We start from the raw sequence: 24417 nt of genomic DNA, 5'->3' as shown, positions 1-24417 counted from the left end.
ACCTCCTGACAGCCCCCCCAAACTCCTGACTCATCCAACCCCCCCAGCTCCTTGTTCCCTGACCCCCCCTGAGACCCCTAACTGTGCCCCCAGGACCCTCCTTGCTCCCTGTTCCCTGACTGCCCTGTCTCCTATCCACCCCCCACCCCTTAACAGACCCTAGGACTCCCAAGCCCCATCTATCCCCCCTGTTCCCTGACTGCCCCCTCCAGAGACCTCCGCTCCAACCACCCCCCCGGGATCCCACCCCCCATCCAACCCACCCTGCTCCCTGTCCTCTGATTGCCCCCTGCTGACTCCACCCCCCCCAACCCCGGCCCCCTTACCATGATGCTTCCCACTCAGTCGGAGCCCTGCTGCCACGCATGCAGCCCCGCCCCCAAAGTGCTGCGTGCAAGGTGGCAGGGCAACGGATGAGCGCGGATCATCTTTCACTCCCTGCAGAGCCAAATGCTGCTCCGCGGGAGTGCAGACCCCTGTCCCCCAGAGTGCTGCACGCGCGGCGGCAGGGCTCGGGGGGAAGGCGAGGAAGGGGCCAGCGGGTTGCCACGCCGGCAGGATTTCTAATGGCATACTGGAGTCCCGGCAGGCCCCAGCGTGCCATTAAAAATTGGCATAGGTTGCCGACCCCTGCTCCAGCCCAACCTTCTGCTGATGCATCTCAACGCACGGCTATGAAGGGTTTGAAGCTTTCATTGCTTAAGTTCCAGGACACTGAGGGATTTCAGCTCCCCTTTGTCCAGAGGAAACCTTCACCCCACTAACAACCACGTTCTTCTCCATGGGATCACTGTAGGGGGCTGGGTCCCTGTTTGTCTATTCTTGCTATCTAGGACAAGCCAGGGCGCCTCTACAGAAATCCATGGCACACCCACATCTTGAATACTGCGTGCAGATGTTGTCACCCCACTTGATAAAAGATATATTGTAATTGGAAAAGGTTCAGAAAAGGGCAACAAAAATGATTAGGGATATGGAGCAGCTTTCATATGAAGAGTGATTAATAAGACTGAGACTTTTCAGCTTGGAAAATAGATGATACAGGTCTATAAAACAATGATTGGGTTGGAGAAAGTAAATAAGGAAGCGTTATTTACTCCTCTAGACACAAAATCTAGGGCTCACCAAATGAAATGAAGAGGCAGCAGATTTAAACCAAACAAAAGGAAATATTTCTTCACATAACACACAGTCAACCTGTGGAACCCTGGGGCACCTTGGGTCGGCCACTGTAAGAAGACAGGGTACTAGGCTAGATGGACCTTTGATCTGACCCAGTGTGGCCAGTCTGATGTTGTATACTTATGAACTGGGCTGTATGAGCACCCAGGACCCTCTGTGGAGCTGCCCTTCTCCTTCTATGCTCTCATGTTTCATTGACTCCAGCCTTTTTTTTCTATTTATCATCAGCATCATTGTAAACAAGCTGGCCTCACCTCCTGTCCCCTCCAAGGGCCAGTGTCCCCTGTCTTGTGTAAATCACTGACCTCTTTCAGCACTGACTGCTCCTCCATGTCCTTGTCCCTCCCTTGGTGCTGATGGGACCCTTCTCTCCAGTCCTTCCTCATCAAGCAGCTCAGTGGATGGGAATCTTAGGGTCACCATGGTGCTTTAGGAGCAGAAACCCCTACAGAGCTTCCATGCAATTGGCACTTTGCCCTCACTGCTCAGGACTGAAACTTGTGCAGGGAGACTGGCTGGGCCACATGCCAGCTGGGCATGAGCAAAGCAGCAGAGGTGAAAGGCAAATGTGGGGAGTGAGCTCAGGGCCTGATACATGCAAAGCAGGCACTGTACCACTGAGCCACATCCCCAAACAGACCTTCTTTGCTGACTGTTACAGTCAGAGCTGCTCTTTCCAACGCATCCCGTGGCTTATACGCTTCATGGGAAACCCTTTCCCCCCAGTCATGCTCTCATGCAGGTTGCTGGTTCTTAGGGGTCACTTTGCAGCAGGGCCAGATTTGATGTGTGGGGCAGAGAATGTGTGCACCCTGGACTCAAGGTTAGCTCAAAAAAAAAAAAGACAAGAGAAAAACTGCTGGCTGGGAGCTAAATATGCTGGACAATGGGTTGGGATTCTTCTATGCTCAGATTTGTTATGGAGCTGGCGGTCTCCCAAATTATGGTCTGTTCCTTCCCTCAAAATGCCAGCTAAACCTCTCCTTTTGAATTTAAAGCTCCATGAAAGGAAAAAAAATAACGAGGAAGAAATCATAAAAGCTATGGATGTATTTGAGAAAAGACTTGGAGCAATAAGAGACCAAGAGAGAGAAAGCAGCACTGTTTCTGAACCAGGGACATTTTGCATATAAAGCAAATGTGATAACCACTACACAACAGAAACCAGCTACTGTGAAACCTGGAGCCCTTTTCTAAGGCTCTCTCAGTAGCTGCTACACCAGCTGATTTCCCTTTGAAGAACAGGAAAACAAAGGCCATCAAGAACGTATGTTTTTTGGATGAGCCAAGAAAAGGGAGTAGCATTGTGCCCCTCAGGTAGGCCCTGTTCATTTCCAGGTCAGAAAGCAAAACTCTTCTGCAAGAATATCCAAAGAATATTGTTTCACTTCACTTCAGAAGTACAGTTGTGTGGCAATTAAATGATGATTCTAAAGTTTCATAAAAGCAAAGAACTCTAAACACAATAGTGTGGGAAATATGGATGTATCTCAGAAAATGGCTTGGAATGAAGAAAGACAAAAATTGATCGGTCGAGAGAAGAGGCCCTGTTTCCCCCTGGTTTGGAGCTTCTCTCACAGCTACTGGAATAGAAAAGCTAAGCAAATAGGGTTCTATTGTTCCAAAGGAGATTGAAGTGAGGCCATTTTCTCCAGATATAATTAAATGGTAATATCAGGAGTGGGATTTGAAACCATGTTTCCATGCAGAGACCAGAACACCCAAAGGATTAGAAAAAATGAGTCTCATAACTAGCGCTTTAGAACCGTCCACCATCCTGATACTACAAAGAATGTGACTTATCAACCCTAGTTTTCATTAATAGTTGATGAACTCTTTAGGGAGGTTGAGATGGCACATCTCTTTCAACTCCTAGAGACCTTCCACAGCACAGCTGATTTTTAAACACACTCACCTGGACCTAAAGTTACAAGTTTCCTGGAGCTCCATGAGTTCTGTGGTGTTATAATCTCCCTGCTCGCATTTTAAGTGAACAAAAGATGGGTGCTGGCATTCTGAGACAGTAATGGTGAACCTCAAAATCCTGCCCTGTGGGCCAGACAGTTAAGCAATCAGCACCCATAACCTCTGCCATGATAGCATCCCATCTGGCAACAACTCACTGCTCAATAGCTTGGGGTGTGAAATCCTCATTTGTTTGTTGTTCTGTCACTGTAGTCCCCACTTTCCTATTGCTTGTCTGTATAATCTCTGTCTGGTTCTGTGATTGTTTCTGTCTGCTGTATAATTAATATGTTGGGGGTAAACCAATTAAGGCAGTGGGGTATAATTGGTTAGATAATCATGTTACAGTATGTTAGGATTGGTTAGTTACATTTCAGTAAAATGATTGGCTAAGGTATAGCTAAGCAGAACTCCAGTTTTACTGTATAGATTGCAGTCAATCAGAAAGTAAAGGGGGGGAATGGGAATGGGGCAGGGGAACTGGAATTATGTTTTGCTAAGAGGGGAATGGGAACAAGGACACAGACAATCCTCTGTGGTGTCAGAGCTGGGAAGGGGGATACAGAGGAAGGAAACTGGAATCATTGCTTGCTGGAAGTTTACCCCAATAAACATTGAATTGTTTGCACCTTTGAACTTCGGGTATTGCTGCTCTCTAGTCATGCAAGAAGGGCCAGGGAATGGGAGGGTGATGGGATAAACCCTCTAACTAGTACGTTTTTCAGGGTGTAAAAAACCCCAGAGCCAGTATAATTAAGCTGACCTAAGCCATGGTTAGATAGTGCTAAATGAAAGGAAAGACTGTTCTGTCAATGTAGCTATTACAGGGATGGAAAACCCCTCCCCTCACTGTAGCAGCTGTCTACTCCCCACTGCTACAGCAGTATTTTAAGTGTAGACAGCCTCAGAGTGAGACCAGATCTGGCTCCATGGACGCTCAGACACTAAGACACCAGCAATGACAATACACTAATGCTTCTGTAGTTGGCAACATTTGAACCTGCGTGGGGAAACCCCAATGGATTTCTAGTCCATCACCTTAACCACTCGGCCACAACTAGTTGATATACTGTCTCAGTCCCCTAATCATTTTTATTGCCCTCTGCTGGACTCTCTCCAGTTTGTCCATATCCCTTCTCATGTGGGTCCCAACCCCAAAAGTACTCACATTTCACCCCATTGGCCCCAAAATGCCAGCTTTTAATATGTAAATAGGGTGCTGCCATGGTCAAGTCACTCCTGAACTCTCCAGTGGATCCTGCTGGTGGAGAACAAGGTGAAAATTAGCCAGGATGTCACTCAGTCAAATCCCTGTGCTCCCCGCAGGTGGTATCGGAAAGCTCCAAGATGGCTCACTTCCCTTTCTCTCATCAGCTTCAGGCCCCAGGGTTAGAAATGCACAAACCAGCTGGGATTCTCCCCTGGCCTCAGGGTGTGGGGCTGCTCTGAGGGGATGGACTTGCACACTTGGGCTATTAGTGCAAAGATACAATTTCAATTTCTCATAGAGAAATTGGAGGGCAATTTATATTTGGTAAAAATCTTATTTAGTGAAAGGAAAGCTGCAGTGAGAGCCCGGTTACTGGGGTGCAAAACACCTTCCTCCTGGGAGAAACAAGAAACAATTTTCGTGGCACATGCACCACCTCTGCAACCAACCTTTGCTACCTCGCTCCATAACACCACACACACACAGAGCAGCCTTTTACTTCTCAGAACCAAAACACACCCTGAAAGAGATCCAACGGCATAAGATTAAGGCAAACAACTGAAGCACTAACAACAACTCAAAGAGATTCAAAAACGCTTCTGTCTTTACACACCAGGGACAGCAGGAAGGAAACCAGCAGGCACAAGCACGGGCCAGCAAGAACCAAACAATGCAGGGTTATGCAGATAAGTAGTGTCTGGCAGCAGTAGGGAGAGCAGTGAGATGAACCGAAGGAGCCGGGCAGAGAGAATTCTGTGTGTGTGGACAGAATCCGGTGTGGGGAGTTCGTGCGGGGAGTGCCTGCAGCGGAGTCACTTTGGGGCAGTGATTGCCACTGAGCTATGTAGTGACAAAAGGTGTGTGAATGGGGTGTGGTGCCTGGCTGGGAGCAGCTTGTGGTGATAAGAAAAGGGGTGGGAGCAAGAGGTCCTGTCCTAGCAGGGGGCATATACCCTGAGAGGGTGTTTTGTGGGTGCAAGTAGGTTTGGGGGTTTCTTGCAATGAGCAGGGTTGTCTGGTGGGTGCAGCTAGAGCCCTCCTAACCCTACTAGTTTTCTCTGTGTTGGGGGGGGCAGATTCTGTGATGTCACAGTCCCTGGGGGAGGAGTTTGAATCATAACTCCAAAGTGGGAGAACAACTCCCCCCACTCCTGCTCAGTCTCCACTAGGGGGCTGGGCTGGGCTCTCGAGGGAGGGAAGCACAGGGAAAAACAGTCTCCCCTATGGAACCCAGGAGTCCTGGATCCCAGTCCCCCTGCTCTAGACCCCTTCCACTTCCAGAGCCAAGGATAGAACCCAGGGGTCCTGGTGTCCAGCCTCTCCCTGCTCTGACCACTAAACCCCACTGCCCTCCCAGGGTGGTGCAGGGGTCACTGGGTCTGTGTCCCAGCTCTGCTAAGGGCCTTGACTGATTTTCCCAAAGTGCTTCCTTCTGAATCTAGCCGACGAAGTGGAGATTCACACACAAAAGCTCATGCTCCAATACATCTGTTGGTCTATAAGGTGCCACAGGACTCTTTGCTGCTTTTACAGATCCAGCACATCTGTCCCCGCTGCCCAGTCACTGCCCACCCCCGTGTGGGGGCACCAGCATTGTGCCGAGTCATGATGGGAAATTGTCCAAGCTGGCCCAGGGGAGACGTGTGTGTCCCTGCTGCCCTCTGCTGAGCCCTGCTCTGTGTGTGTGAGTCTGTGACACTGTTTGTATCAGTGTGTTGCTGGGCTAACCAGTAAGAAATGGCTTTGCAGGATTTTGTACTCTGCAGCAAGTGACACACACACACACACAAAGGGACTCACACAATCCCAAGAACGCTCACACACAACGCACCCAGAGGGACATGTTAGTCCAACCCCCAAAGAAACAATCACACCCGCAGCCACACTCACACTCACCCCCCCTACACACACCATACTATTCACAAAATTGTGCTCAGAGACACAAGTGCACGCAGTTCACTCCCACTGCTCCAAATACAAGGACCTCCTGCCCCATACAGCTGGACAGCTACGAATGAGAATGATCCCCTCATGCTGGATCATCTGCTTGGCCCCCCACTCCCCCTTGGGGCATGCTGTGTGGCAGAGGGCCTCCATGTGCTGCCTGGGGTAGGGGCAGTGCACAGAGCTGCCTTCCCTCCCGGGTCTATTACAGGAGGGGAGGGGGGGTCTTTTGGCCTGTAAGGTGCAGCAGGTCGGACTAGATGATCACATTGCTCCCTTCTGACCTTAAAGGCTCCAAGTCTAAAAGGGAGAGGAAAGTAAAGGAAGTTTAAAAAAAAAATAAACCAAACATTGTAATACCAGGATAACTCCACCTGCTCATTGTCTAGTCCCACCCCTTTCTTCCTCCATTGTGTGTTGAACGCCCTGCAGGACATTGATTCTCTCATTCTATTGCTAAACTGATACAATGTGACTGAAATTAAACCAATTCCCAGGGGAGAGAACATCACATCATTGCATTGGCTGGGAATTGAACCTAGGTCAACTGCTTGGAAGGCAGCTATGCTCACCACTATACCACCAATGGCTCTGGTGAAAGGGCCACTTATGCTTGCCCAATGAGGCTAGAGCAGCATTGAGGAGATTTTCAGCCTGTTAAAATGTACTGGATTCTCATCACTGAAAAAAAACACCTCCATCTTCACTTGAGTTTGAACCATCAGCCTTTCAATTAGCCACCAAAGCTGTTAATCACAGGGTATGTCTACACTACGAGTATCACAGCATTCCTTCTCAGATCTGAACCTTAGAGTTCAGAAAATGAGATACTAGCATCTGAATCCTCTAAGCTTAATTACCAGCTTAGATTTCATAGCGCTGCCACCACCTAAAAATATAGTGTTTTGGAGCACTCTGACCTCCCCAGCCTTCTCTGGGGACCCCAAGAACCCAGATCCCTTGGGTTCTTAAAACAAGGAGTAATAAACCATTCCCCCACCTTTCCCCCTCCTAGAGTTTCCCTCCCTGGGCTATCCTGAGAGATACTGATCCAACCTCTTAAATCACCATACAGAGAAGCATCTCCCTTCCTTTCCACAAAGAGGCAAACAGATTCAAGGAAAACAAAGAGAGATTCTTTCTCTCCCCCTCCCGTCTCCCCCCCACCTGTTCTGGTGAGTTATCCCAATCCCCTGGAATAACACAAGGGAAACAAGGAAAAAAAAATCAATCAGGTTCTCTAAAAAAAGAAATCTTTTAATAAAAGAAAGGAAAAAGTAAAGAATTAGCTCTGTAACTTCAAGATGTAAATATTACAGGGTTCATAGACTCATAGGTCAGAAGGGACCAATATGATCATCTAGTCTGACCTCCTGCACAAGGCAGGCCACAGAACCCTACCCATCCACTTTTATAACAACCCCTAACCCAGGACCGAGTTATTGAAATCCTCAAAATTGGTTTGAAGACCTCAAGCTGCAGAGAATCCACCAGCAAGCGACCCGTGCCCCACGCTGCAGGGGAAGGCAAAAAACCTCCAGGGCCCCTGCCAATCCGCCCTGGAGGAAAATTCCTTCCCGACCCCAAATATGGCGATCAGCTAAACCCTGAGCATGTGGGCAAGACTCACCAGCCAGCACCCAAGAAGGAGTTCTCTGCAGTAACTCTGTTCCCATCCCATTCAACATCTCCCTGCAGACCATTGAGCAGACCTATCTGGTGGTAATCCAATTGCCCAAATTAATGATCCTATCATAACATCCCCTCCATATACTTATCAAGCTTTGTCTTAAAGACAGAAAAGTCTTTTGCCCCCACTACTTCCCTCGGAAGGCTGTTCCAGAACTTCACTCCCCTAATGGTCAGAAACCTTCGCCTAATTTCAAGTCTAAACTTCCTAATATCCAGTTTATACCCATTCGTCCTCGTGCCTACATTAGTACTAAACTTAAATAATTCCTCTCCCTCCCTAACGTTAACCCCCCTGATATATTTATATAGAGCAAGCATATCCCCCCGCAGCCTTCTTTTGGCCAGGCTAAACAAGCCAAGCTCTTTGAGTCTCCTTTCATAAGGCAGGTTTTCCATTCCTCGGATCATCCTAGTAGCCCGTCTCTGAACCTGTTCCAGTTTGAATTCATCCTTCTTGAACATGGGACACCAGAACTGCACACAGTATTCCAGATGGGGTCTCACCAACGCCTTATATAACGGTACTAACACCTCCTTATCCTTGCTGGAAATACCTCGCCTGATGCATCCTAAAATCGCATTTGCTTTTTTAACAGCCGTATCACATTGGCGACTCATAGTCATCCTACTATCAACCAATACCCCAAGGTCCTTCTCCTCCTCTGTCGCTTCCAACTGATGCGCCCCCAACATATATCTAAAATTCTTATTATTAATCCCTAAGTGCATGACCTTGCACTTTTCACTATTGTATTTCATCCTATTACTATTACTCCAGTTTACAAGGTGGTCCAGATCTTCCTGAATAGTATCCCTGTCCTTCTCCGTGTTAGCAATACCCCCCAGCTTTGTGTCACCCGCAAACTTTAATAGCACATTCCCGCTCTTTGTGCCAAGGTCAGTAATAAAAAGGTTAAATAAGATCAGTCCCAAAACCGATTCTTGAGGGACTCCACTAGTGACCTCCTTCCAGCCTGACAGTTCACCCTTCAATACGACCCTCTGGAGTCTCCCCTTTAACCAGTTCCTTATCCACCTTACAACTTTCATATTCATCCCCATCTTTTCCAATTTAACTAGCAGTTCCCCATGCGGAACCATGTCAAACGCCTTACTGAAATCTAGGTAAATTATATCTACCTCATTTCCTTTATCTAAGTAATCCGTCACCTTCTCAAAGGAGGAGATCAGATTGGTTTGAAACGATCTACCTTTAGTAAATCCGTGTTGCAATTCATCCCAATTACCATTGACCTCTATGTCCTTAACTACTTTCTCCCATAAAATTTTTTCCAAGACCTTACATACTACAGACGTCAAGCTAACAGGCCTATAATTGGGACAAACCCTCTAACAAGTACGTCTTTCAGGGTGTGAAACTCCCCAGAACCAGTATAATTAAGCTGACCTAAGCCATGGTTAGATAGTGCTAAATGAAAGGAAAGATTGTTTTGCCAATGCAGCTATTACAGGGATGGAAAACCCCACCCCTCACTGTAGCAGCTGTCTACTCCACAGGGCTACAGCAGTATTTTAAGAATAGCCAGCCTCAGAGGGAGACTAGATCTGGCTCCATGGATGCTCAGGCACTAAGACAGCAGCAATGACAACACACTAATACTTCCGTAGTTGGCAGGATTCAAACCTGCATGGGGAGACCCCAATGGATTTCCAGTCCATCACCTTAACCACTCGGCTACAACTAGTTGATATACAGCTATTGCACTACACAATGGTTCTGTTCTCGCAGAATTGTCACTTCAAATGGCTCAGACCAGCTCCCCCAGCACACTCACGGCTGTGCATTAGTGTAATTCTGCCCATGGTGAACAGCAAGAGTTCCTGCCCATTTTCCTTCCAGCTGGAGCATGATTAGTGTGTTTGTGGCTAACGACATTGCTATAGATTGTTGTTCATTCCCCACACTGACAATTCAGACAGTCCCTTTCCTATTCGAATCTCCACCATATCATTCCAATAGCCGGGGGCAGGATTTCTCTGGGGCACTGAAATGTTTCAGGGGTTGGTGTGTGGGCTCAGCCTTGCATTCCATCCCTGATGTTTCATGGACTAACAACAGCAGCAGAAAGAAAGAGCCGAGCCAATATCTCCCTGGCAGGGATGCAGGTGACCACGTCCCCTCTGTCTGACCATTGCCATTGCAGGAGAGAAGGGTTCACTGCAATTGAATGCCCTGGCTCAGACAAGAGACACAAGGAGGTTTTACTGTTATTGGATCTGTGCAAAGGAAATTGTCTCTCTGTGTGAAATTGAGGAGGGAAATGAAACGTCCACATGGTGGCCCAGTGCCTTAAGGAATGTGGGCGATGGACTCTGTCTGAGAAATGATTTAACAGGAATTTGTATCAATATATTGCCCTGATTAAAAGCTATGGCTATAAGGCGCCACTGTTGTTAGTATTTGAACCTGCGTGGAGACATTCGAGTGGGTGTCAAGTCCATTATCTTAACAAGGGGTAGTTGATTATTTTGTCAAGATCCAAATTTCTTGGTCAAGATCTAGTCGATATCTAGATGACAGAGAAAATAATACACTGATGATAATAAGAAGAATATAGAAATATTTACAGTTGCTATGGGCATAACTATGATGATTGTTTCATGTTTCACTCTTTATATCTGACACCACCATCACCTTTCCCTTTAGCCTTGTAGTTTACCAAGGGTAAAACTAAACATCTCTTCAGATACAAGGGAGTGTTTGTGTTCATTCCTGTGAGTTACACAGGGGCTTGATGTAGCTGCTTTCAATCCTCCAGCTCTGCCCTGATAAGTAACGTTTCACGGTGTCACTGAACTGAAGGAGGGAGATCATTTTTTGACAGATTACACCTCCTCTTAAAGGTGTTTGTCTGGCTGGCAGCCCTGGTTCCCAGGTCTCTCCTGAGGGAAGAAAGTTTCTGTGCAAAATACTAAAACTTTTAACAGAGAGGAGGGAAAAGCAATGGCCACATGATGGGGCCAGTATGTACCACAACATGATTATTTTATGTGGGATGACTCTGAAGATTGACTGATCCTCACTTCCTTGGATTTGAAGAGATGTTTAGTTTCGTACTTGAGAACCTGTAAGGCTGAAGCAATTTTACAGATGATGACACTATGATCGCAGGGTTATTCAATGTTGTAGAAATCATTAAAAACACTTAGTTTCAACTTGAGCTGCCTGTTATTAAAGGCTGGTTTCCCCACGTCAGTTCCATAAGCTCTGCTAGAAAGGCCCTGGGTTCTCTCCTGCCTTGGTGGGAACTAAAGGCAATTGTCCCCTGCTGCCCTCGGCTTCAGGCTGATTTTTCTGGGGAGGGGATATGGAATTGGTTTGTTTGCTATTGAGAAGCGAGCCAGACCAGTTCTCAGGGAACGAGAACTCCTAGCATCTTCTCAGCCCAACCCAGGCTGCTGCCCTGTCCCAGCCTCTGTTCCCCTGGGAGCCCTGCTTGTTTGACTCTAGAGCAGGCTGGGAGCAGCAGCTGAGGCAGAGGACAGCCTGGGCTGGGCAGATGCTAGGAGCAGAGCACCAGAGCCCTGTACTGGCTCCCTCCTCAGCAGCAAACAATCAGTCCCCACACACACCCTGGGACAGCAGCCTGGAGCCAAGGGCAGTGCCCAGTGGGGGGTTCTCTTTTTCCTCTTCCTGGGGTGAGCAGGGACCTGGGGGTGCTTCTAGCAGGGCAGTTGGAACTGAATTGGGGAACAGGCTTTTAATAACAGGCAGCTCAAGTTCAGACTAATTTTGTTACAATTTTCTTTATAATGTAAAATAATTCAAAAGTAAATGGGCAGGAATGATTGGAACTCTTTTCCCCCTGTCACACAAAGAAATAGCTTTTTGGCTTTTCAGGATACAGGAGTCAGGTTCGTTCACTGTTCAGAATCAATGTGCACAGAAGCCTGTTGTGTTTCATTTCTTAGGTTCCACTGCCATCATGTGGCCATTTCCTTCCCCTCCTTTCTGTCCAAAGCGCAGAGCCCAGTTCCTCTAGGGAGAGAAGGACATCTTTCTTCTTTCCTTCCTCAACAGCCCCCTTCCTTGGAGAGCCCTTTGCTGGGGTCTGGGTGGGGAACAGCCATTCCTGAGGATTAATTTCACACCATATTTGGGGTTGATAGATAGATTTTACAGCCAGACTAGATCACTAGGTACCTCTGCTCTGACCTGATCCAGAACAGAGTGCAGAGAATTTTACCCAGTGACTCCTACACCCACCCCAAGATCTTCTGGCTGAACGAGGCGGGTTCATTCAGAAAGTCATCGTGTTTGGATGTGAAGGTGGGAAATGATGGGGAAATTGGCCCCTCTTTCAAGTTTCAATGTTGTAACTTCTACACCTAGACCGGGGTGGCCAATCTGAGCCTGAGAAGGAGCCAGAATTTCCCAATGTAACTGCCAAACGTGCACCTTTGTATGCAATTACTGAGTCAATTGTGAACCTTCCCATCATTATCATTATCTCTTTGATGGGCACCTTTGTTCTGTGCCTGAGTCTTGTACAGCTATGAAAGGCTGGTAGATGCCAATATTTCCCTGTCTTTTTAACCTGCACTAATACCAGGCTAGGCCAGGGCTGGGAAGAGAGACAGAGCAGCAGGTTTCCCATATTGTATCCATTTCCCTTTTTCTTGACTAGTTTCTCCTCTGCATAACTTGTACTTCTTTTGCTGTGAGATTGGCTAACTCAGCTGGTAGAATATCAGACTTTTAATCTGATGGTCCAGGGTTCAAAACCCTGGTCAGGTAATAAACTACTCACTATACCTTTAAAAATTGTTCTTCTGATGTCCTCTTTGGTGTTACTTTTTCTCTTCAAGACTGTGCCTTTCCTAAGAGGGGCCTTTGTGTGTGTGGGTTTGAAGGGGCAACTTCCTGACATCCTCTCTGTCCTTGCAGCCTGGAGGAATAAAGGCCTCTGGGCATACAGCATGTTCCTCCCCTGCATGCACACGCACACGCACACACAGAAAACACAACAGAATATCCCTAAGGAATTAGAATCACCTGCTGCCTTCCTCTATCATGCTGGATCCCCAAATGATGATGCTCTTCAGCCTAAACCCATGTCCTCTCTACTCTCAGTGCCCCTCAATCCCAATCCAGTGCCCCTCCTGTGCATACTGCTCCTCACTCCCAACCAGAACCTACTCCTCTTCACCCTTCTCCTCTGTCCCAACCCACAGCCCCCTCCTTTTTACACTGCTCCTCAATCCCAACGCACAGGTCCCTCCTATTCCCAGTGCCCCTCAATCCCAAACCACTGCTCCCTCCTTCCCTCCAGCAGCAGGTGCCTCAGACTCCCTCAGGAAGATTTTCTTGCAAGGTTTCGTGTATGAGTCCACATGTGGATTTTACAGTGCGTTGGAAATATGTTGCGTTGCTTGCCAAAATGATCAGTTTTGGCTTTTGTTGGATTCCCAGTCTCCTTGTTATTGAGACAGGAGAAATAAAGGGTTGTTATCCTTGTTGTGTGAAGCACGGGCAGCACAACTATGCTTGGCAGACCCCGACTGAGGGACTCACCTTCAATTCAATAGCACTTGCTAGGCAGGGGACAAGGGTTCCAAGGCCAAGTGGGCTGGGGTCCCAATACTAAAATTTAGGTGTTAAACCAGCTTTAAGACAGGGTGGCAGTGGAGGGATGAGTGAGTTCCTAGACAACACAGTGAATACGGTGCCTTCTTATTTTCCCCATTTTCCACTCAGGATGGCAGGTGAACTCTACAGAGGCACCTCTGGGCTTGCACTGACTAAGGACAACAGCTGTGAGTGGGGTGCAAGGGGGGGCTCATGTTTAAGGACTTTTGGTTGCTGGATTTACAAACCGTAGGGAAAAGGACACTGCCCAGCTTATTTGGGGGTGAGTCTTTTCCTCGTGGTTTATGTTTATGTGTTGGGGCTGCTGACATGACTTCTGCTAACCTTGGGCTTACATTGCAATGTAGACATATCCTAAGAGGGCATCTATACTGTGATAAAATCCCGCTGGCCTGGATGATCTGATTTGGGCTCCTGGGAATGGAACTGGAGCCCAGGCTTGGAAACCCTCACCCCTCATGGGGTCTCGGAGGCTGGGCTCCCAAGGCTTTGGCCGTGGGGTGGTAAATTTGCACTGTAGACATCTCAGCTCAAGCTCAATATTGGGCTCTGGGAGCCCTCAAGGTTGGGAGGGAGTTTAGCAAGCAAAAAATGTAAAATGGCAGTGGAGTAATACCCTGGACTCAATGGCATTTCTCCATTGGTCTGTCTGCTTTGGGGCAGGGACAATAACACGTCCTGCTGCATTTGTTATTTCAAAGGGTGGTTTAGGATTTTCATTCTCACACACGATGCATGAAGCAGGGCTCAACCCTTGGTGCAAACTAAATGAGCTGCTCACAGATTCTGGAAGCCACAATGAGCAATTGGTGTGAGAGCCCAGATCTGCCCCTGTCCCAAAGGGAGGGGGGTCATCTGTGAGAGGCTGGACCACTGACCTATCAGCTCTTAACTCCCAAACTTTCAGTAATTCTGTTATCAGTGCCTGTGAGTATAATTAAAACTGCCATACTGGGCTGGACCAAAGGCCCATCTAGCTCTGTGTTTTGTCCACTGACAGCAGCCAATACCAGGTGCCACAAGAGTTGATCAACAAGGCACCACTGGGAGTTGAACCCAGGATCTCCTACTTACAAGGCAAGGGCTTTAACCAGCTAAGCCATGGTGCCTACCTGTGGCTTAACTACAGTGTCTGCCCACACCTGACTCCCTGCCATCCTCACTGGGGCCTGACAAGCTTTGCTTGTGTTTGGATTCTGCAAAGCAGAGAAGCAGGTGAGCTTTTCCTTGCAAGCTCTGTGTGTGTGTGTGTGTGAATCTTTGGCCAGGTCTGCACTACAAAGTTATTTCAGCATCATTATATTGCTCAGGTGTGTGAAAAACACACAACGCTCCCTCGTTCAGCAGCTTTTGGCTGGTGCACACACTGCAATGCCACATCTGGCGACAAAACTGCCCTGTTTTGGTGACAAAATAAAACCACCTCGACGAGAGGCCTAGAGCTTTGTGCAGCAAACTTAAGGTGACAAATTGTCAGTGTAAATGCTGCTGGTCATTATATCACCATAACTGGCCTCCACCAGTATCCCATAATGCCCACTGTGAACTCACCTGCCCTGCATTCCTGCTACAGAGGCTGGGCCCCTCCCCTTTCATAGCTCCAGAAAGTTCTGACAGCTGAGCCGCTATCTGCCCTGGGATTAGGTTGATATACTGCATTGCCAGCCTAAGTAACGTAATTACACCAACCTAATTTTGTAGTGTAGACCTGTTCAAAGAATCACACACACACCTTGGGAGCAAAACTTCACCTGCTCCTCTGCTTTACAGAACCCAAACACAAGCAACGTTTGTCAGGGCCCAGTGGGGATTGGCAGACAGTCAGGTGTGGACAGACACGATGCTTTAAGTAACACCAGGCACCATGGCTTAGGTGGTTAAAGTACCTGTTTTGTAAACAGGAGATCCTGGATTCAACTCCCAGTGGTGCCTTGGGGAGTGGCTTTTGGGGCACCTGGCATTGGCTACTGTCAGAAGACAAGATTCAGAACTAGATGGACCTATGGTTTAAATTACACGCACAGGCACTGATAATAGAGTTACTGTAAGTTTGGGTGTTAAGAGCTGATAGGTCAGTGGTCCACTCCCCTCAATGCAGTTTTACTATTTCCACTTGCTAAACTCCCTCCCAACCTCTATAAAATTACAGTGCAGACATATGGGCTTGAGCCCAACCTCTGAGACCCCACGAGGGGTGAGGGTTTCTGAACCCAGGCTTCAGTGTGAACACAAATATCTGCACCACAGTTTTTAGCCCCTCAGCTTTATGTCCATGAGCCCAAGTCGGATGAGCCAGGCCAGCCCTGCTGCCATCTTTATCCCAGGAGAGATGGACTCTAAGGGTACGTCTCCATTGCAATGGAAGCCCAGGTGTGGCACCAGGTGTTTGGCATGGCAGGGATCAGCCTGGGTGGGTGTTTTTGTGCCTCTCTGAAGGCCACACACATAGGCATGGTCCTGCCCTCCTCTAGCCCTGACCTCAGTTGCTCTGTGGCTTTTAAGCCTTCCCTTGGAGCTATCAGCACCAGCTGCTTCTGCTCTAGGTGCCCAGAGGAGGAGAGGTGTGTGGGGTCACTTTTAGATACCCCTTCCCTGGTACTGCCCTTGCTCAGCTGCACAGAGGAGCTTCCATCCCCAATCCCTGCCTGTCACTGCCCAGCAGCCTCTGGCACCATTCCTGAGGACTACTCCTGCCTCACTTTCTTCCTGCCATGTTGGGAAAGACAGTTCTCATCATTAAAGGTGAGATGGGCCAACTAGGGGCAGAAGCCAATTTTATGCTTTCCTACTGCAGAGCCCAAGCTCAGGAACTCCCCTTGGGTGCAGACATTGCTGTGCTCCCAGAAAACAAGCCTTCCCTGCACAAACAGGGCCTGCCAAAGCCCAGGATTGAAAGAGGGACCTTCAGATCTTCAGTCTAACGCTCTCCCAACTGAGCTACTTTGACAGCTGCATGATAGCATTTTGGCCTGTTGCTTCTCTGTCTGGTTGCACACAAAACCACAAAAAGGACAGGAAAACGAACGGCTGCTTCACACCCCCACTGGAGGAACACGGCGCCCTTAGCTGTGGTGAGTAAGAAGTGTCTGTTGGCTGGCAGGACCTGTCCCCCAGGAGCTGGAACAGCAGTTGCTGCCTCCCTCTCGGCTCCAGGCTGTAGGAAATGCTCATTTCCTGGCTGCATGGGCGGACGCTGCTCCATGCTCTGGAGAGCGTCTGTATTTGTCTGTCAACCCCCCGTCTTCACTGTGCCAGTCTGGTAAGGTCTCAAGTGCCCCCTCCAGCCTGGCAGCTGAGAGTCTGTGCAGACATCAGCCCCCTGCCAGCCCCACAGGCAGCAGCAGCGCCAGCCCCCACCACCACAGGGGCACTCAATGCACTTCCTGTGGGGAAATGGCTCCTTGGCGTCCTGCTGCTAGAGTGAGAGCCAGGAGAGAGCAGTGTCTGGCTCACCTTGGGGGAGAGAAGAGACCTGATGAGTGTGGATCTCCCTCAGTCTCCCCCGCAATGCAGGTCAGTTGTATTGTCACTGTGATAGCCAGTGTTTCCCTTCAGGGCCGGTCTTAGATGGGTCTGGGGTCCGGGACAAATCCCTCCTTCGTCCCCAGGCCCTTTCCTCACCCCACCCCTTCCCTCAAGCCCCCATCCCTGTCCCATCTCTTCCCATCCTGCACCTCCCTGCCCCATTCCTCTCCCACCCCCACGTCTTCCCGTCCCTGCTCCTCCCCCTCCCCACCCAGCACCTCCTGCACCCCACTGAACAGCTGATCACTGGCAAGTGGGAGGTGCTGAAGGGGAAGAGGAGGAGCTTGTCAGCAAGGCCTGTAGTAGGCGGGGAGGGGGGGAGCTGGCTGCCAGTGGGAGCTGAGCACCTATTTTTTCTCTGTTGGTTCTGCAGTCCCATAGCTCCCATGGAGTCGCTGACTTGGCTCCTTTCGCACTCTAGAGAGAGGAACAGAACCAGGGCTATGGCTGATCTATGGGGCACTAGGTGAGTGCCAGAGGCTTCAGGTGCTGAAAGTTTGCCTGACCCCTCAGGGACACAGTGTGAGGTGTTGCCCCAGGGATCTCTATGAAAGGAGCAGAACAGGATTTACTTGGGGTGGGGAGAGAATTGAGAGTGTCTCAGGGGGTTGTACAGAGGTATTGCCTGGGTGAGATACTGGCTAAAACACAGGCCTCGCTATGAGCAAGTTTGGAACCCATGAAGGGGAACCCTATTGAAGTTCAACTCCAACGCCTTAACCACTCGGCCATCACAGCTGCAAGCAGAAAAATGCCCCAATGCCAGAGAAACTGGTAAAGAATCACAATGTTCAGGCTTGAAGTCATCTGAACTACAGAATTCCCACCGCAAACCTGGCTCCCAAAGCACAGGGGGGATTTGGGTTTGTTCTCTTTGCTTAGCCATGTGCACACAGAGAGCACGTTTAAAAGTCTCCCCTCCCGCAGAGTGGGAATGGGAAATGATTCTCAACTTGAAGCCTGATGTAGGGTGACCAGATTTCCCGATTTTATCAGGACTGTCCCGATATTTGCTTGTTTGTCCCACGTCCCGACCGATGTTTGGTCGGGACACTGGACAAAGAAATAATTTTGCTCTCTGCTCCGGCACACAGGCAGAGTCCGGAGGGACGCATGCCTCCACTCACCACGACTCCGCCCCTTCCTTCCCCCATTGGATCCCTCCCCAAATCCAGGCCCTGGCCTTTCCCCCAGCCCGACCCCCTCACTGCCCCATTGAATCCCTCCCCAAATCCTCGACCTGGCTCCACCTCTTCCCCAAGCACGTGGCATTCCTCCTCCCTCCCAGGTTTGCACATGGGCCATGGCCATGGCCGGGAGCACAGCGCGGAGCCTGCTCCAGCCCTGCAGCCTGTAGGGCAGCGCAGTGGGGCTGGGGGAAGGGCAGAGCAAGCAGGACGCATGTGGGCAGAGGGTGGAGACACATGTGGGGCGGACACGCTCCTGCTGGGATGGGCTGAGCCCGGCTGCCTGGTTCGCCCCTTGCCCCGGAGCTGCAGGAGGGGCCTGGATCATGGCTTGGCTGCACAGCTCAGAGCCCAAGCTGGGCCCAGGAGAGAGGGAAATGGGGGTGTATTGGGTGTCAGAGCCAAGAGTTGGTTGGAGACAGCGCTGTGCCACTGCCGCTTCGCAGCAGGGGGGGCCCTCTGGCTTTTTTTCTTGCTCTGCCCCCTGCGTCCCGATATTTCATCTTTGACATCTGGTCACCCTAGCCTGATATGAAGGAGGATGTCTGGACCAAGGGGCCAGGGACTGGCCTTTGCTAGAGAAACCACTGTCAAGTTTTAGCCAATTAGGACAAGTCAGCAAATAAGAACAACCTCAGGTATCAGTAACTGCTACAGGTTGCAAATTCCTACATGCAGCAGTTTCTGGTACTACACCTGCGCAGCTCTGCTCCCCGGCTCTTCTCGGGCTCGTGCTCTCTCCTTAGCTCTGCCCCACTCTCGCCCAGGCAGTTCCAGCTCACATGGAGGATAGGACCCCCTGGTCTGGTGACTCCCTCATTACATTGCCTGGCCTGTCAGTGCAGCTAACTTGGAGCTTTGGCCTCTCCCCATTGTCCCTGGGGACTGTCAGTCTTAGGGTCCTGATTTCCCATTGATCCTTCCCCCTTCTATTGGTGCTGGGAACTAGCCAACCAACCCCCCTCCACCCGCCCACCCACACTAAGTTTTAGTAAAGGGCCAAGAGCCCCCTTACACAAGCCAGCCCCATGAGGGTCACCGATGTGCAGAGAAGGCAGCACAAGCTGGTCCCATGGTGTAATGGGCAGCACTCAGGACTCTGAATCCTGTAATTTGAGTTCAGATCTTAGTGGGACCTTGTGGTAAAGCCCCAGAGCACACAGTGCTCAACTTCCCTGTCTCCAGCTGTGTAAGAATGAATCTTTCTCCTCCTGCTGGGTGACTCACACCTCCTAGAGCCAGGTCTTTGGCTGGGACGGCCACAATGGGTTAGGGCTCTAGAACTTGCTACCCTGATAGTTGGGATTCTTGCTGCTGCACCTGATGTTCACAAGCTTGGCCCTTGTGTTTCCTACCACACTTTTCCTCTGGCCCACATGGTGCTTGAAGAAAGGAGTGCCAGGGCTGGGATTAACAGTCAGGGCTTGGCAGGAGGGAGGAAGAGTCCCAGGCTGGAGCCCCACACAACTTCCCTCCTCTGGGCACCTAGAGCAGAGGCAGGCCAGCTCTGTCCGCTGGATACCTCGGCAGAGTAGGTGAGTTCATGTAAATACAGTCTGGTCCCAAAGCCTCCTCCCAACCCTGGTCATCACTAGCTGTCAGGGGAGAGCTCATTCACACCTCGCTTACAAATCATCATTTGAAATTCTAAGGTTGGCCAACACTGCTGAAGCCAATGCCCGACATTGTCAGCAAACACAACAGCTGGGTGAGGAAACCCGGCTTTGTCCAGACTTTCCAAACCTATTTTACTTTCTCAGGTACAAGTAGTTTTCATACGTTGTATCTGCTTTTAAAGTGTGAGTTAACGTTTCAATTTCCGTTCAAATTTACAACCAATGACAACATTGGCAGCGCTGCATGTAACTACCTGACCACTGAGGGAGGGGGTGTTGGGGAAATTCGGGGAAGGGGATGCACAGCCGCCTGGCTGGGGGGCGTATAGGGAATGCCCAGTTTCACTGAATTGAGTCCCCTACTGCAGCACCTCAGTAGGTTACATCAGAGAGGAGCTGCAGTGTCGAGGCAGTGGGATGCCTGTGCCTTTAAGAGCCCAGCCCTGGGAAGCCCATGCTGAGAGGTGCTGCCTGTGAGAGGGGAAATAAAAAAGCCCTCTGCCCTCCCGCCCCATGTTTGCAAACACTGGAGTCTCAGCCCACCGGGATAACTGTTACCCCTCTGCCCCTGCCTGTGCTGGGGTTTAACCCTCTGGCAGCGCCTCCCTCTGGGATTAACTCCGGCTCCTTTCCCCCTCCCTGACTTTGCCCTTCAGTCCCTCTCCTAACTCTGCCTCCAGTTGCTTGACCCCCCGACCGGTCAATTTCCACCCCCTGCTCAGACCCTGGCCACCCCCTCCTCTGATTTGCCCCCCTTCACCCCTTTTTAATCTCTGTAAAAAGTAGAGGTTGCTGGGTCCCACTCTCTGGAGGGAGGGATGGGCGCCTGGCCCCTGCCTGCCGAGTGCTCAGAGTGCCCCATGATCTTGTAGATGTTTGCCGAGTGCTGCAGGGTCACCCGAAGGGGAAGAGAGACGTGGTTAGGAGGTGATGCAGCCAAGGGTGCCTCACCCAACACTGAGATGCAGCCACCTCTGGGGTGAGTTACACAAGTCAGCAAATGAATTTGGAACAAGAAACGCACTGAAAGGACCGAGGCTGCTGCAGGAGGTGGAGAAAAACAGAAGAAGCAGGAGCCCTGGATCCCAGCCCTGTCCCTCCCCCACTCTACCCCCTAACCTCCACTCCCCTCCCACATTTGAGGGGAGAACCCAGGAGTCCTGGTCCCCAGCCTTGCCCACCCCCATATTTCTATATAGCTCCATCCAACAGCTGCCCCCACAATTGCAGGGCATTGCCTTGCGGCACACTGGGGCCTGCCTGTTTGCACAGGACGGGCAATGTCAGTACCCCAGGGTGGGGAGAGACGATGATAAGGGAGAAGCAGGCAGCAAACAGCTCCCATGACAGAGAAAGAAATGCTAGGGGGTGCCGTGCTGCAAGGAGTGAGGGGGGTTGGCAGGGAATGGGAGGATCTTCCCTCACAGCAGCTACCAGGGTTAAATTTGGCCTGGATTCCCCAGCTGCCGGGTGTGGGGCGTGTGGGTGGGAAGCATGAGCCTCTACTCTCCCTTCCCCAGACACAGTTGCATGGGCATTGACCAAAGGAGCCTGCAGCACTGCTGCCTAGAGGAAACTGAGTCACCAGCCAGTGACAGACACATCATGGCTCTCCTCATCCTCATCCTCTTTTCCATATACAACCTGGCCAGGGGAGGGGGGGTAAACTCAGGGCAGTTGCATAGTTAACCTGTGGAACTCCTTGCAAGAGCATGTTGTGAAGGCCAAGACTATAACAGGGTTCAAAAAAGAACTAGATAAGTTTATGGTGGATAGAACCATCAAGGGCTATTAGCCTGGGTGGGCAGGGATGGTGCCTGTAGCCTCTGTTTGCCAGAAGCTGGGAATGGGCAACAGGGGATGGATCACTTGATGAGTCCCTGCTCTGTTCATTCCCTCTGGGCACCTGGCACTGGCCACTGTCAGCAGACAGGAGGATACTGGGCTAGATGGACTTTGCGTCTGAACCAGTCTGGCCGTTCTTCTGCCTCCCTTGGAGCAGCAGTGACACCTAGTGGCCAATCAGGGTAACACACAGAGTATGTTTCCCTTGGAGCAGCAGTGTCACCTCATGGTCATTCAGGGTAATGCACAGAAGGTGTTTCCCTTGATACAGCAGTGACACCCACTGGTCAGGTGGCGTAATGCACAGCATGTGTTTGCCCTCTACGAGCAGTGACACCCACGGACCAGTCACAGTAAGGCACAGAGTGTGTTTCCCACCAGTCTGGCTAAGGCACAGAGCATGTTTCCTATGGAGCAGCAGTGACACCCAGTGACCAGCAGGGGTGGCATCAGACTCTTCTCCTTTAGTGGGGGACTGAGATGAGCTAGACAAATAAAATTAGGGGGGCTGTACCCCCCATCACCTGGCCCGACCCGTCACGGGGGCCATGCCTCTGCTCCTTCTCAGTTAAAGGCCAGCCTCATCTCCCCTCTCCCCAGCCAGTGTATAGAGCAATACAACCTTTATTAAACTAAAATAGTAAACAGGATTTACTTTAAATATTCTAAATCTGTCCAAATTTTAGTACTGAATCCAAAGTTCTCTTAAAGATCCCATCAGTAACCAAAACCTAAATGAAAAATTGAAACCAAAAACAAGGCTTAATTTAAAACCCAAACATTAAGAAAAACTTTGTTTGTAAAAATAAAAACTAACAAATGCTGTAAATTAATAATTTCAACATTTTATCAAAAAAGTCTGCTACAGCAGAATGATAAAATAACATCAAATAAATAAGCATGACCACTAAAATCTCCTATAAAGGAACTGAATCCTTGAGTACTGGCCAAATCTGTATACAAAATGCAGAACTATGTCAAAACTGGTGTTGCAGGTCAGGCATTTGAATCCAGCAAATGTCAATTAAAAGCTCCATTCCAACTAAAAAAACCAAAACAACCCAATAAACCAAAACGGTCACAGCCTGAAAGAAACCTACACAGAAGCAGAATTAAACCTGTACCAACACTGGAACAAACTATGTAAATTTCAAATTCTAACTTCTTGTTTCTCCCAGGAGGAAAGTATTTTGCACCCCAGTAACCACGCTGTCACTGCAGCTTTCCTTTCATTAAATAAGATTTTTACCAAATATAAATTGCCCTCCAATTTCTCTAAGAGAAATTGAAATTGTATCTTTGCACTAATAGCCCAAGTGTGCAAGTCCATCCCCTCAGAGCAGCCTCACACCCTGAGGCCAGGGGAGAATCCCAGCTGGTTTGTGCATTTGTAACCCTGGGGCCTGAAGCTGATGAGAGAAAGGGAAATGAGCCATCTTGGAGCTTTCCGACACCACCTGCAGGGAGCACAGGGATTTGACTGAGTGACATCCTGGCTAATTTTCATCTTGTTCTCCACCAGCAGGATCCACTGGAGAGCTCGGGAGTGGCTTGACCATGGCAGCACCCTATTTACATATTAAAAGCTGGCATTTTGGGGCCAATGGGGTGAAATGTGAGTACTTTTGGGCTTAGGACCCACATGAGAAGGGATGTGGACAAACTGGAGAGAGTCCAGAAGAGGGCAATAAAAATGATTAGGGGACTGAGACACATGACTTACGAGATCCTACAGGCCATATCCTGTAAGTTAAGCTAAGGCAAAGTTAGCATATCTATATTGTGACCTTTAACTCAGAGAGGAAAATCGACCTTTATCATGCTACTTAAATAGATAAGTACCCATGCCTGTCCAAGACTTTTACCTAGACCAATCGACAATGGAGAATGGCATAGGGGTTTTTTCATTGTTGTACCCACAGATTTAACAGGTACACTACAAGGTAACTTATGTGCATATGTACATGTCATCAACAAGCACAAACATACTAGCCTATGAAGTAAACGTATCCTAATGTTTTGTGGGTGAGGAATGAAATTTGGGCATAGGAGGAAGGATTTCCGGCCCTTGTGCCCTATAAAAGAGGTAACCCACCTCCCTAGAGCACTTTGCTCTATCATTCTGACTTACTTCCTCCACTCTCTCTCTATGTACTATCAGTAGGCTGTACTTGTTCTTAAACTTTAAGTTTCAAGGGAACTAGGCTAAGTTCGGTTTCCCTAAGTTTTTATTCTTTGTTTATTAGGTTTTGATTTTAAGTTTAACATATTCAAGTAAACCCTAAGTAACACTAGCTTTTTCTAAGCACTGCATCTTTCACTTAAGAATTGAGAAACCTGAACTGCAAGGCTGGTCCTGTGTCTCTTACCACCAGGTTATCAAGGAAGGCTGTGAGTATATTAACCAAAACTTTGTTGCATATAATGCCATATGTATCTTTTGAATAGCAGTAATGCTACTGTAACTTTGTAACTCAATTAAATTAAATAAAATGTAAGCTAATACATTAAATTTTCATGAAACTATCCAAATTAATATTATTAGTACACCGTAAATCAGGCTACATGGGACAGAGAGTTGGAGTGCAGAGGGATGAAGGCACTGGCTCTGGGGGTGCAGACTCTGAGGTGGGGTTAGAC

At 49.3% G+C, this 24417-nt stretch overlaps 5 non-coding genes across 5 annotated transcripts; 1 reads left to right on the top strand and 4 right to left on the bottom strand.

Annotated features, from left to right (window-relative positions):
• Window positions 1-4126: 4126 nt before the first annotated feature.
• TRNAS-AGA (transfer RNA serine (anticodon AGA)) lies at window positions 4127-4208 on the bottom strand. Its single transcript has one exon. It is a non-coding gene; the product is annotated as a tRNA-Ser (tRNA).
• A 2610-nt stretch (window positions 4209-6818) lies between these two features.
• TRNAG-UCC (transfer RNA glycine (anticodon UCC)) lies at window positions 6819-6891 on the bottom strand. Its single transcript has one exon. It is a non-coding gene; the product is annotated as a tRNA-Gly (tRNA).
• A 2726-nt stretch (window positions 6892-9617) lies between these two features.
• TRNAS-GGA (transfer RNA serine (anticodon GGA)) lies at window positions 9618-9699 on the bottom strand. Its single transcript has one exon. It is a non-coding gene; the product is annotated as a tRNA-Ser (tRNA).
• Window positions 9700-14639: 4940 nt separating this feature from the next.
• Window positions 14640-14713, bottom strand: TRNAT-UGU (transfer RNA threonine (anticodon UGU)). The gene has a single exon. It is a non-coding gene; the product is annotated as a tRNA-Thr (tRNA).
• A 749-nt stretch (window positions 14714-15462) lies between these two features.
• TRNAT-UGU (transfer RNA threonine (anticodon UGU)) lies at window positions 15463-15536 on the top strand. Its single transcript has one exon. It is a non-coding gene; the product is annotated as a tRNA-Thr (tRNA).
• Window positions 15537-24417: the final 8881 nt, after the last annotated feature.

Source organism: Gopherus flavomarginatus, assembly GCF_025201925.1.
Source record: "Gopherus flavomarginatus isolate rGopFla2 chromosome 13 unlocalized genomic scaffold, rGopFla2.mat.asm SUPER_13_unloc_1, whole genome shotgun sequence".
In the NCBI taxonomy this organism is placed as follows: domain Eukaryota; kingdom Metazoa; phylum Chordata; order Testudines; family Testudinidae; genus Gopherus; species Gopherus flavomarginatus.
The sequence above is the reverse complement of the archived record's forward strand: the minus strand, read 5'-3'. Positions and strand labels throughout refer to the sequence as shown.